Raw genomic sequence first — 14,567 nt, 5'->3', positions numbered from 1 at the left:
GGGATTTTCTGAGGGAGTCACTGAAAATCCCATAAGAGAAGATCGTAAACGAATCAAAAGGGGCTCAATGCAAAGAGAGTACAATATTCCAGATAAGGGACAGCCTTGCCGAATTCCCCTCCCAATCCGCAAAGGTGAACAGAGACCATCATTGATTTTGATCAAGCTAAAAATGTGATTATACAATAAGGATACATATGAAATAAAGGATGCCCCAAAACCAAATTGCTTTAAAATGTGAAACAAATACTCATGATTAACAGAGTCAAAAGCCTTTTCTTGGTCAATAAAAAAGAGACCGGTATGTTGTTGTTGAAATGCACACACATCCCACAGGTCTCGTACCAAAAAAATGTTATCGTGCATAGATCTGTGCATAACACAGTACGATTGATCCTGATGTATAACTGTGCTTAGAACAGTCTTTACACGGTTAGCTAGCGTTTTGGCAAAAATCTTGTAATCTGTGCAGAGAAGAGAGATTGGACGCCAGTTCTGTATCAATTGCAGGTCGTTTTTCTTAGGGATAAGGCAAACAACTGCACGCCGACAACTAAGGGGTAACAATCCCTCACGCAGACTGTATAAAAACACTGAGTGCAAAGCAGGACCAAGCATGTCCCAAAAGGTTTTATAAAATTCAGCTGGTAGCCCATCAAAACCAGGAGCCTTATGATCAGCAAGGCCATCGAGCGCAGTTTTAAGTTCACCGAGAGTAATGTTCTCATCCAAGACATGCCGTTGATGCTCATCTATCTGCGGTAAATTGGTCGTAATATTCTGCATTGCAGGCACATCATTGGGCTTAAAGGAAAACACATTCTCAAAATAAGACCGAACAAAGTGAACAATCTCCGTATTATCACTAAGAATATGCCCATCACTAGCCCGAAGACTAAGCATTTGCTGGCTCGCCTTCGTCGTCTTCTCAAACTTAAAGAAATCTTTACAACATGTGTCTGACGACAGTAAACTATTAACTCTCAGCCTGACTAAGGCACCAATACCATTTTCTTGAATTAATTCCTTAAGCAGAGTTTGTTTTTCAAAGAGGAGTTGACACCGTCTTTCATCACTGAGGACCTCAGCACCTTCCTGCAATCGTAGAATTTCTTGTTTCAAGGCATCAATACATAATTGTTTACTTTGAGAGCAATTGGTTTTGTATTGCTGACAGAAAACACGGATCTGCGCTTTAGCATAGTCCCACCACTGACAGAGATTTAGGAAACGATGTTGGAAATCCACAACCTTGTCCCAAAAAACCACAAAGGATGATTTAAAGAAAGGATCGCTCAGAAGTGAGGTGTTAAAAGACCAATACAGGGTGCGGCGTTTGAAGCGAGGAAAGGAAAAGCACAGTTTTACCAAAGAATGATCAGAGAAGCCTGAAGGGACAATAGCCGTATATGTCACAAGGTTGACAGCAGAGTTAGGAATATAAAATTTATCAAGACGAGCAAGTGAAAGATGATTTAGTAAAACCCGACACCAGCTAAATTGCTGCAGGTTTGGGTGTTGTTGCCGCCATACATCGTTGAGGTCATGCCGCGAAGTTATACTGGAAAGAGGCCTACTTGAAGCTGGATGTGGCTCTGCACTGTTCCTATCTAAAGTTGGGTTTAAAGTACAGTTAAAATCACCCCCTAAGCACAACAACGTATCAGAAGAGAGGTGTCTCAGGAAATTAAAGGACTGATTAAAAAAAGTTCCTCTATCTGTGCTATCACTTGGAGCATAGACGTTAACAAACATAAATCGTTGCTGATTGTATTCAAGCTCTACAGAGGCTAGATAGCCTGGTACGATTTCCTTAAAGATGGGGGGGGAGACAGACAAACGTGAACTGACAAAAAAAAGCAATACCCGCACTCACAGAATCTGTATTACTAAAAAACCAAGTGCCAATCAGCTGTTGCTGCCAATCAGCCATGCAGTCTGCAGTGGCACGGGTTTCTTGCAATAAAAGTACATCAATCTTTTCCCTCCTGGCTAATTGCACAGTTTGGGACCGACGCAGCTGACTGCGCCCACCATTAATGTTCAAGCTTGCTATGTTCATAGAAACATAGGCAGCAACACAGCCATTACAGGTTTAATTCTTTCCTTGCTGTGACAAGGTACCTCTTCAGTCTTTTCAGTGATTGATCAGAAATATGAAGGGCCGCAGATTGTTGTACAACTTCCTGAGCCCCACTAATGAAGGCGTGAGTATCAACGAAGAAATCGCAGATTTTCACGCGCTTTTTACGGTAAGTTTTTTGTAGGAAATCCACGATTTCAGCAGGAGGGACGGAGCCTCCAGAGACATGCTCCGATGAGAAGTCGGCCTCACCATCACTCAGTGAGGCAACGGAAGAACCCCCATCAGAGTCACAATCATTGCATTGAGAGTCCATTGCTGAGGCAACAGGCTCATCGACGTGAAAATCTGAGACTTCAGCACTATCGCCCTGCTGACCATGAGCTTGACAAGGCTCAGCTGCCTCAATGGAGGATTCCACAGACAGATCACTAGTTCCAACACACTCACCACTCCCCACAGAGGGAGGGGTGGCACAATCAACACAAGCTTCATCAGGGGACACACATGGAGGCTCAACCTCACATGGAGGTTTACCCTCAGAACACTGGAGAGACTCAGGTGCTGTCTGGCCAACACATACATTTTCAGCATTTATCACATTACCCTCAGAGTATTCTGAAGGCGGGGGAGGTTGAGCAATTTCCTCAACTGGAGGAAACTGCTGAGGAGGAGGTCGCGCTCCACCATAACCTTCACTAACCACTTGAGCGAAGGTTGGAGGACAGGCCAAGACCTTATTATCAGGCTCGTTGAGGTCGCTAGAAGGTGGGAGGGTTCTTTTCCTGGTTCTCTGTTTGTCTACAATGGGGTTTGCATCAGCACCACCCATACTGTTTACCTCATCGACAACGATCTCAGTAGAGCCCTGCTGTTCATCACCATTCAGGCTAGTGGCTCTATCTGCGGACTTTTTCGGGCACGAGTCTTTTAAATGACCATATTGACCACACTCAAAACAAACTAGAGACTCTGTGGAGACAAAGACCCGATAAGTGTGACCTTCGACCTTGAAGGGCAATACCGCATTTAAAGAGGTTACACCACGCGGTAAAATCATATAAACAAAACGACGAAAGGACATGACGTGTTTTAAACGGTTATTTTTCCCTCGTACAGGAACCAAAGTAACTGAAGAGACGACAGAACCAAGTTTGTTTAGTTCAGTAACCAGGTCTTTGTTCTTAAGGAACGGAGGAGCGTTAGAGAGAGAAATCCGAACTGCCGGCGTGTCGAGTGGACATACCTGAACAAACACGTCGGGAGCAAAGAATAGCCCGTGCTCGACTATTTGAGCAACCATGGGCACTGTGGAAACAAAGATTACCACGCGTTTATTCATGCGAGAAGCCGCTTTTACATTATCCAAACCGATTAACTCTCCGACCGCAAGGATAATGGCCTCCACATCGATTCCCGACGGAGGTGAGCAAACTAACCCATGCTTCCGGGTTAGCGCTTCAAGAGACGTGTAACGAGAGCTATCCGCCATCGTTTGCACGTTTAAACAAAGGGTAAATGTATAAAGGTTAATGAAGCCAAAAAGCTCCAGTAAACAAACGAAAAATAAAAATATTTACGAAAAAAGAAACGGAAAAAGGATTATGATTTGTAACACGAGGCGAAAAAAACCCGAAGAGGGAACCGCCCTAAGGGGGAACCTTTACCGGTCTCACCACGTGTGCTCTCTCACTTTCTCACTCTCAAGAGGGGGGGGGGGGGTATGATAACGTGGAAGGGTGACACACAAAAGACGGAACAAAGGTGAGAAAAGGTAAGGGGAGGGTAAAGATACAAACCACGAGCACGAAGCTACAATGCCAAGACACGAACAGACGCCATGACACCGCACCCAACACACGAACGACCAGCAGGGGGCGAGAGAGAGAGAGAGAGAGAGAGAGAGAGAGAGAGAGAGAGACTTGACTTTTATGTCCTTTTATTACAAAAGTATAAAATGAAGATTTTTTACAGTCAAAACAAAATAAACAAAACAGTTACATGCAATTTTACCATTCGGGAAGTCAAAACCAACAAACTGTTAAGCTACCAAAAAAAACACAGAAGGATATTTAATAAGGACTAGAGAGAAAGCACCAAATGACCCTCAGATATTTCACAAAAATCCTTTACACACCACATTCTTTCAAAAAGTTCAAGTTGGCTGGAAAGCGAATAACAGTAAAAATCAAGTTTTATCCGGCTCTCGCAAAAAGCTCTGAGCATTGCTACAGTATCTGTACTGTACAAGTCATTGTTTATCTTTGATTTTCTGGTTTTGTAAATTGCCAATTTTGCTTGGGAGATAAAGAAGTTTGCAAGAATTGTTGCTTGGATGTTTAAGGGGCCACTTGGCCCTAAAATAAACATTGGAAAATTGAAATCAATGGAAAGACGTGCAAATAGCACTTTCAAGAAAACAAAGAGAGGAGTTAAACGACTGCATTGAATATACGCATGGGCCAAGGTTTCTCTCTGTCCACAAAAGGGACACTGATCACTTGTCGCTTGTGAAAAGCGGTGAATGAGAGAGTTTGTGGGTATTATCCAATGTGCGATTCTCCATTGGAGATCACCAGCACGTTTTGGCACAGGATTTTTATAATACCATCCCCAGTTTGGGGAGAAAGGAGGAGTGTGTGGCAGGACTGCAGACCACTTACAAGGTGCTGGGGAAGACAAGGAGGGGAAAAGAGCTTTTAAACATTGGAAATATAAGGTTTTGCGGTTACCACTGGAAGAGGAAAAGGAACGGCCAAAATTTATTGGCTCCAAGTTTTCAGAGGCCGACAAAAGAAGGTTGGGGAAAGGAGAGAGGCTCGGCTCAGAGGGAGGTACAGGACGAACCAACCAAGGTTGGGAGGTACCGTAGGCATGAAGCACCACCCTTAGACATCTGTCTAGTTGGCGAGATGATCTGACGCCAGTCGCCAAGGCAATAGCAGCAACACTTAGCCACTTGTCATTTGCATCGTCTCTAAGGTGGCACACTTTGGTTATTGATGCAGCCACAAACTTTTGAATGAAGGCCCTGCTGCTTCCAAAACCTTCAAAAAGTGAGTTGCAAAACAGTGGCTCGTTGAAGAACATGGATCTCTCATACGTAGTACGATCCCGATGGCTTTTGAGAGCTTGCCATGCATTTAACAAACTTCGGTAGAAAGAGGGGAGTGAAGAGAGATCAAACATTGTCAAGTCCATTAGAAAAAGCTCCTTAGCATGACCGAAATTCTCAAACCGACCCAAAATGCAGCATGCAAGTTGCCTCCAAAGCACAACAGGCTCATGCAAAATGGACCATATCGTACGTAGACGAAAAGCCATGATTCGGCATTTTACATTGACAAGTCCTTGACCACCCTCAGGTATCGGCAAATTTAATCTTTCCGGTCGTAGCCAATGCATTCCAGACCAGAAGAAATGAGTGACGCTCTTCTGTATTCCGTCGATTAACCCAGCAGGTGGTTGCAGAGCCAAGACCTTGTGCCACAGAATGGAGGTAACCAGGTTGTTTATGACCAATACTCTGCCGCGGTAAGACAATTGGCGGAGTAGGCCTTTCCATTTTATTAAAAGCAGTTCAATGCGTTCAGGCAAACCTTCCCAGTTATGCCTGATGAAATCTCCAGGACCTAGAAAAACTCCCAAAAACTTGATCCCATCTCTTCTCCAAGCAATATTTGTGGGGAGAAGCGGGGGTGAAGGGGGGGGGTGGGGAGAATGGGGGGTGGGAAAGGGATTCGAGCCACAGTGCCTCAGTCTTTTTCCAATTGATTTTTGCTGACGAGGCTCTGTTAAAAAGTGCTAAAGCATGCATCATCTTAGCAATATCATCAGAGTTTTTGATACACACACATATATCATCAGCGTAGGCAATAGTCTTTATAGTGTGGTTTAAACCTCTCACAGTGAAACCAGTCAAAGACTTTCGAAGCGTGTTTAAGAGGGGTTCAAGGGAAAGGGTGTACAAAGCACCTGACAGTGGGCAGCCCTGCCTAACACCTCTTTTAATACAAAAGGGGGGCACAAGCTCATTATTTATGTTTAGCAGGGCAGATACGTTTGAATAACACATATGTATACATGATAAAATAAAGGGTCCAAAACCAAATCGATTTAAGACTTCGGACAAGTATTCATGCGAGACGTAATCAAAAGCCTTCTCCTGATCTAGGAAAACAAGGCCAACACTTTCATGATGAATATCACAAACATCAATCAAATCACGAATAACAGAAATACTGTCATGGATATTACGACCAGGAACACAATAAGTTTGGTCCATGTCTACAATGTTCTTTAGGAAGGGTGAAAAACGTAAGGCAATAGCTTTGGAAAAGATCTTGTAATCAGTACATAGTAGTGATATTGGCCTCCACTGGGAGATGAGTAAAGGGTCGCCTTTCTTTGGAAGCAAGGTAAGTACTGCTCTTCTGCAGCTCAGCGGGAGTTCCTTCTTTTCGAGGCTTTCCTGGAAGACTGATAGCAGTTCAGGGCCAATTAGGTCCCAGAAAGATTCGAAAAATTCTGACGGTAGACCGTCGATGCCAGGTGATTTCCCTTTGCCAAGGCTCTTTAATGCGATGGAGAGTTCCTCAAGTGTGAGTGGTTTCTCCAGGCTCTGCCTTTGCTCTGGGGTTAAGGTGGAAACACCGTCAAATAAGTGAGAGACACCATTTAGGTCAACTTCTTTTGTTTTGTAAAGGTTGGAGAAAAAGAGTCTAGCTTCCCTCTTGATTCCTTCAGGGTGAGTGATGACAGAATTGTCAGGGCGTTTTAGAGCAGTAATTTGGGGGTGAGGAGCCTTCGATTCAAAATCAAAGAAATATCGGGTTGGCGTGTCCAAAAGGTTGAGCTGCTGAAACCGTAATCTTTTTAATGCCCCTTGGGTTTGGTTCTCAATTATTGTATTAAGGAAAGCTTTCTTTTCTTTCAGTCTCAGTTCTTGTTGGGGAGAAGAGTGAGTTTTTAAATTTGTTTGAATTTGTAGAATTTCCTTTTCTAAAGTAGCCTTTGTTCTACGTTCCTCTTGTGTTCTTAGGAAACAAAATTGTTGACAAAATCCTCTACATTGGGCCTTTATGTTGTCCCACCACAAACGCTGATCTGTAAACTGGTGTTTTTGATTTAATAGAACAGACCATACGTCTTTGAAAGCAGCCCTAAAGGAGGGGTTTTCTAAGATGGTGACATTAAGCTTCCAGAAAGAATGGCGATTCAAGGACAGATGTGAATGGTAATTCACAGTAATTAAATGGTGATCTGAAAAACCAGAAGGCAAAATTCCAGTGGTAGGGGAGAGATTAAAAAATGGTGAATTTATATAGATCCGGTCGAGCCTAGCTAGGGATACTTGGTTGTTTGTGATCTTGCTCCAGGTAAATTGATGCGTCGTGGGATTTTGTTGCCGCCAAAGATCCTGAAGCTTAAAATCCCTTATTATCTCTGCTAATAATTTAGCTGGTCCGGGATGGGGCTCCGCACCGTTCCTATCTAGGTTTGGTTGTAGAGTGCAGTTAAAGTCACCTGCCATTACAATACACCTGTGCAGGTCTATTTGCCTCATATAAGGCCCTAATCTAGCGTAGAAGCGTTGCCGCTCAGTGCTATTTGAAGGGGCATAAACGTTCAACAAAGTAAAATTTGTGTTATTAATAACAAATTCTAGGGAGGCTAGATGCCCCGGGATTATGTTTTTAAAGGAAAGTTTTGATGGATGGAAATGGGGATTCAAAAGAAAAGCCACTCCCGCAGTTCGGGAATTAGCATCACTAAAAAAATTGGTCGTTTTCATCATCCGGTTCCATTCTGCATGGGATGCTGGCGTAGTGTGGGTTTCCTGCAAGAAAAGTACGTCTAAAGTTTTCTGTAGTGCAAGGTTCACCACTTGGAGTTTGCGCAGCTGACTCGCGCCACCATTTATATTTAAGCTTCCAAATCTCATTTGTTTTGTTCATCTTTTGCTCTCACAATGTACTTTTTCAGCCTGCTACATTGGGCTTCTGTGAAATGGTGGTCGCTAGGCCGGCGGATGATGTTCCTTGCCGTGTCGATAAACCCGTGCAGGTCAGAGAAGTGATCTTTAATGTCTACGTGTCTCTTTCTAAAAGTGTGGTTGAGGAATTTCAATATTTGGGCTGGTAAGACGTTGGATTCGCTTGTTGTAGGGAACTCCTCAATTTCGTAAGATTCCTCATCTGACATGTCGGAACCACTGTCTGGGAAACTTTCAATTCCTGGTTCTTGGGGCTCTGAGGTAACTTGTGCTGTGCAGGTGTCATCCTGCTCCATATTAATAGGAGCAGGGGGGGGTAGTGGAATTGAAGGAGCTTCGGGTAGTGGGAGGGGTGCGGGGGAAACCGTCGCCGGTTTGACAGTTTGAGGTTCTCCATCAGTTTTACCAATGTGCTCAGGCATGTTATGTAAGACCGCCAGCACAGGTACTGCTGGGGTTAGAATATTTTCATTGTGCTCAGAAATTGGAGCCGCTGGAAGTACGATCAGGTTTTCTGCTATCACGTTTCCTCCTATTTTTACGATCGGGTCTTGATGCACTTCGGCATCATTCACAGAAGGACACGGAACAGCTTTAATTTTCCCTTGAGGAGGGATGTAATTCCCCTCCGTTGCATTGTGGGGGAAAGTCTCAGGTAAGGGCTGGGGATCTACATTCTCATGCATGAGCAGTTCGTACCGGTTGCTGGTAGTAGTTTGGTCGGACAGAGGCATTCCCGCAATGTTTGACTGAAAAACTACCACCTTTTCGTTACGAGGTGTAACTGAATCCTGGGGTGTTTTTCTCTTCCTTAATGAGGAAACAAGTGTAAACCCATCCCAGATGTTCATGTTCGTTTTATCAGCGGTCGTTAAATTTGGTGCGATGTCATCCGAGACAGTAGTTGGGGGAGTTTGACCGTCAGTGTTGGGAGGTAGTGGGGGGTCTGAGACAGTAGTTGGGGTAGTTTGTCCGTCAGTGTTGGGAGGTAGTGGGGGGTCTGGGACAGTAGTTGGGGTAGTTTGTCCGTCAGTGTTGAGAGGTAGAGGGGGCACAGTATTGTCTAGAGAGCCTGTCTGCTCGATCACAGAGGGTGCAGTTCGGGGACAGAAACGTTTTAAATGTCCGAACTTTCCACAAGTGAAGCATTTTAATGTCTCGGTTGACGCATATACTTGGTAGTCATGATCTTTTATACGGAATTTAATTACCACGTTTAATACTTTGTCCACGTTGGATGTGGGAAGTACAATGTATGCCTGGCGTCGGAAAGACATGACGTGCTTCGCCTGTTCACTCCGACAGCCCAGCGGCAGCATTTTGATCTGGGACACGACTGTACCATAGCGCGATAGTTCCGCTAACAGCGACTCATTTTTTACAAACGGGGGGACGTTGGATAGGAGTATTTTGACAGCTGGGGTATCGAGTGGGGAAACTAAGACGAAATGTCCATTGTCTGTGGACAGACCAGCCGCGACAACCTCATGCACGAGGCTTTCCTCGGCTAAAAAAACAACGATACGTTTATTCATCCGTGACGCTGCACGGATCTTTTCCATTCCAATGATATTCCCAATAGCAATAACAATGTGTTCCACACTAACCTCATCGGGAGGAACGCACACCACGCCATGCTTCCGTGTGAGAGCTTCGAAAGCCGCATACGGGGAACGTGTCGACATTTTACTAATTCAAATTACCCGGGCTAAGCCGAGTTGGGGTCGGGGGAAAAGGAAGGGGTCGGGGGAAAAAGGGAGTGGTCGGGTATAGTTTTCTGTAAAGCAAGGGGGAAAAAAACCGCAAGGAAAACGCCACTCGGCATGTACCAGCACGAGAAAACGAACGCGGTAAAACACACCTCTTAATGAGGAAAGGGGCGAAAACCCATCGCAACTCCTTAGAGTGTCGATAGGAATACGACTCACCCGTCGACCTCACCGAAAGGTGTGGGCTCTCTCTCTCTCTGTATCTCAGAGGAAAAAAGTAGAAAAAGCTAGAAGAGAAAGAAAAAGAATCGAGACAGCAACACATGCAAGGGATGTACTAGGGGGGAAAGGGGAGGTGTGGGGGGGGAAGGGAGGGGTGTGGGGGGGGGGGGAGCGGGCAGAGGGAGGGTAGGACGGGTAGGATAGAACGGGTAGGATGAGGAGTTGCAGCAGCGGGTTGTTGAACTGGGGTGGTGGGGGCAGACAGAGAGTAGGCAAACGTGAGGATAAGAAGAAAAGTGGAAGAAACAGAAATTAAGAAAGACAACGAGCAAGGGGGGGGGGGGGTAGAAAGATCAAAGGTTGGAGCAGCTCACACCTCACCACACATGCACGGCTGCCATCTTGCCACGCCCAACAGCTAACAGCCAGCAGGGGGCGCGAGAGAGAGAGAGAGAGAGAGAGAGAGAGAGAGAGAGAGAGAGAGAGAGAGAGAGAGAGAGAGAGACAGAGACAGAGAGACAGAGACAGAGACGAGAGAGAGAGAGAGAGAGAGAGAGAGAGAGAGAGAGAGAGAGAGAGAGAGAGAGAGACTTTGACTTTTGAAGCTCTTTTATTATAAAGGTAAGAAAACCACACAAGTCATGCAAATAAAAGACAGAATTCAATCCTCTTTCGAGGTCGTCTTCAGATGTTCTCAGTCGGATTGATCTTAACACAGCCACGCAGGTAGATGTTCTGCTTCTCATGATCACCCATGTCATTGAACGTTTCCAATACGGTACTCAGCTCAACATCAGTAAACTTGGTGAAGCAATGGCAGCGGCAATCAACCACATGCTGTTGTCTCTCGGGGATTAATGTGCCAGCAGTGTTTCTGTGTGCATCGCCCGAAACAACAAGAAAAGATTCAGAGTCAAGGTAATGTGGATGGACCTGTCAGTATAGGTATAGCCGTGGTCACACTGAAGTCCATTTCAAACCGATTTCCCTGAATCGACCGACGGAAAACGATTTAGTTATATCGATCTCAAAACGCTCGTGCCACACTTGGTCCAATGCGGCTTGACGTCGATTTGAACAACGCCACATTTGATGCGCATCGATCGAACAGCACGCCATCCGAACAATGAATCAAAGTGATCCGAAGCTTACAGAAGTTTTCCGGAAACACAACATTGCCTCGAATCGCCATAATTTCAATGACAATAACGCTAGTGTGACCACGGCTAATGCGTAGTGCAGTGTACATACATCCGATACATGGGGAATCTGGGTCAGCACAGCACAGCACAGCACTGCACAGCACTGCACAGCACAGCACAGCACTGCACTGCCACATGCACAGTTTTATGAGGGCTCAAAAGCTGATGACGAATGTAGCACCTGTTTCACTACCAGCAAAGTATAATGCATAGAAACTACATACCTGGTGCTTTGGCATCCTTCGTTCTCTTTCTAGCCCAGTCTCCAGGGTTTCTTTTTCGTTTTTGCCCCTGTCATGCCTGTTATCAGGGTTATCTTCATTCCCACCATGCTGTCCAGCCTCCATGGTCGCCATTTTCATAGCTCGTCACGTGACACATACTAGCATTTTGATTGGACAGTCATGGACTAAGGAACTTTTTGCTCAAACATTATGGACTTGGGTATTTCTTGCACTACATTTTAGTGATTCAACAATGACCATATACCAATATACAGGACTTGAGTACTTATTTTCGGAATTTTTTGGTATCAAATGATGCTCTGGCCATTATAGATTATAGTACTGGTGCCAGCTCATTTTTTTTTTTAATGTGACATGTACTTCTTGCACCCAGGTCTTCTATTGCACCATTTCAACCGCACGGAGCACATTCCTAAATAGTCATGTGACTCTTCCCACATTCCGGCCTTCCTGGCAGTGTGCAGCTTGCACCGAACCAGCTTTTTTTAAAAACATACTCATTTAAAAACCCGCTCTACATGGAATTATTTTACAGCCTTTGCCCATCATCATACAATTTTTTTTTTTTTTTTTTTTTTAGTGGACACTTGTTTAAATTAATCATCACTGCTCCATTTAACCACTTAACTACACAAACCACATTTAACCACCACAATTTTACCACCACCCCACCACAAAACCACAATTTAACCACACAAACCACTTTATCAAACCAGATGTACACAATCCCCTTATTTCAATGCCGAATCAATTCGGTACCCAACATCAATTTACAACTCAGGCAAGACAGGCAACTTACTCAGGCAATTTACACAACTCAGGCAAGATCAGTGTGTGCTCCTCACAAGCATTGTGAATTTAAAACACAATATAAATAAATGCACACATTCGACACACAAATCATCCCAATTAAAGTTGGACAGTCACACAACCAGCTTTTCCCAACACCTTCTCAAGAAAGACAACTACCTCCTCTTGGATCAGCCAACCAACCACTCTTCATCAATCTATCTTTCGTAAACACAACCTCCTTCCCTGCCCAATCATGACAGACCTTTCAAAGACACTAGGGTTGTGCATAATTCTATGCAACGATATCCTGTCTCCTTTTAACACTCCAAGAATGTCATAAACACTTCGGTGCATCAAATACACACATAAACACATCAATAAACACACACACATTGTTCTCGCGTTCTCCCGAGGTCATACAGACACTGCAACGAGCAGGTGAGGCATCCATTTATTAATTGGAAGCTTACCTTCCTGTAATGAAGTCACGTGGCCTCTTGACCCTTGAGAGTTGCGATGAATACCAGGGACGCCAAATGTTGAAGCAGGATTAATTGGAGATAGGGTGTCGAGGAGGAAAAAGAGTAGAGGTGTGCTTGTCTAAGCAATGTCCACAAATACCGCAGGTTGGATAGGAAATGTATTACTCATTGGAGAAGAACCATAGAACCTACCATAGAATCCCCTTTCATTGAGTTGGTGACAGATGGTGCGAGTTGAAACTGTCATACTGTGGGAGCTGTGCTCGCACGATAAAATCGGACAAAATGGACGACGCCAGGATTTACGTTTCTCTGAGCTATTTATTCCAAGCTCACTCAAACAAACTCAAAAGCACTGAATAAGCCCATCGAACGGGCGGCAATATATATCAGAAATTAAACACACAAAAGCCACGCCTCTCAGGCGGGGCGTGGTATGCAAATAGATAAGCCACGCCTCTCAACGGGGCGTGGTATGCAAGGCAAGCGTTCGCCCGGTAAAGGCAAGTCTGAACACGCCCGGGCGAGTCCGGACACGTGACCGCTCGTCGGTTGCGTCATCGGCCGGTGCTAGGTAATTATGTCATGCTACCGGTAACTGCTACACGTGCCCCCCCAGAATTAACATGCACTGGGAGAGTCAGTTTGAGGGGGGTCTTGATGACCCGGCCGAAACGACCCCTGGCGATTCGTGTGGGGGTGGTAGGTGGCGTGGCGGTGGATGGTCGGGCGGGGGGCCTGGTTGACGGGGGACGGCCCCGTCGTGGAGGAAGGGCCAACCGTGGAGGTTGGTCGAGGTCCAAATGGGCCGGTTTGAGGCGGTCCACGGAGATGCGGTCCGGCTTGCCGCCGATGTCGATGGTGAACGACTTGTCATCCCTCTTCAGGACCCGGAAAGGTCCATCGTACGATCGTACGGCAGCCGGAGCGGTCCCCGGTGTGCGTCGTGCCGGATAAAAACGTACTCCGCAGTGCGAAGTGCTGGGAGGACGTGGGGTTGGGGGCAGCCGTGGTGGGACGTAGGCACGGGGGCAAATATCCTGGCGGCCTCCTGGAGGACCGAGCATTGGCGAGCCGCGGACCACGGGGCGGTGGCGTCAGGGATGAACTCGCCCGGCACGCGCAGTGGCTGGCCATAGACCAGCTTGGCGGTGGAAGCCTGGAGGTCCTCTTTAGGGGCCGTTCGGAGGCCCAATAGGACCCACGGGAGCCTGTCGGCCCAACCGTCGTCCTGGAGGCTGGCCCTGAGAGTGGCCTTCATCGAGCGGTCGAACCGCTCGCACAAGCCCTTGGCTTGGGGGTGGTAGGCCGTGGTGCGGTGAAGCTTGACCCCCAAGGCCTGGGCGACCGCGCCCCAAAGCTCGGAGGTGAATTGCAGGCCTCTATCGGAGGAGATGTCCGAGGGGGCACCAAAATGGGCAATCCAGGTGCCAATGAAGGCCTGCGCCAGGTCGGCGGATGTTGTTGATGCCAGCGGGATGGCCTCCGGCCACCTGGTGGTCCAGTCCACCATTGTGAGGAGGTGGGTGAAGCCCCGCGAGGAGGGAAGGGGTCCCACCAGGTCCACATTGACGTGATCGAAGCGCCGCGCGGGCACGTCGAATGGTGCCAATGGGGCCTGGGTGTGCCGGTGGACCTTCGCGCACTGGCAGGCGACACAGGCATTGGCCCAGTCGCGGACGTCTTTACGGAGCCCGTGCCAGACGAATTTCGCTGCCACGAGCTTCTGTGATGCTTTCTAGCCTGGGTGGGAAAGGCCGTGGAGGGCGTCAAAAATTTGCCGCCGCCATCCGGTGGGCACGATGGGGCGAGGTTAGCCAAGGGAGACGTAGCACAG

Source organism: Myxine glutinosa, chromosome 1 (genome assembly GCF_964187855.1).
Source record: "Myxine glutinosa chromosome 1, kmMyxGlut1.1, whole genome shotgun sequence".
Taxonomy (NCBI): Eukaryota; Metazoa; Chordata; class Myxini; order Myxiniformes; family Myxinidae; genus Myxine; species Myxine glutinosa.
Note: the sequence above shows the minus strand (reverse complement) of the source record.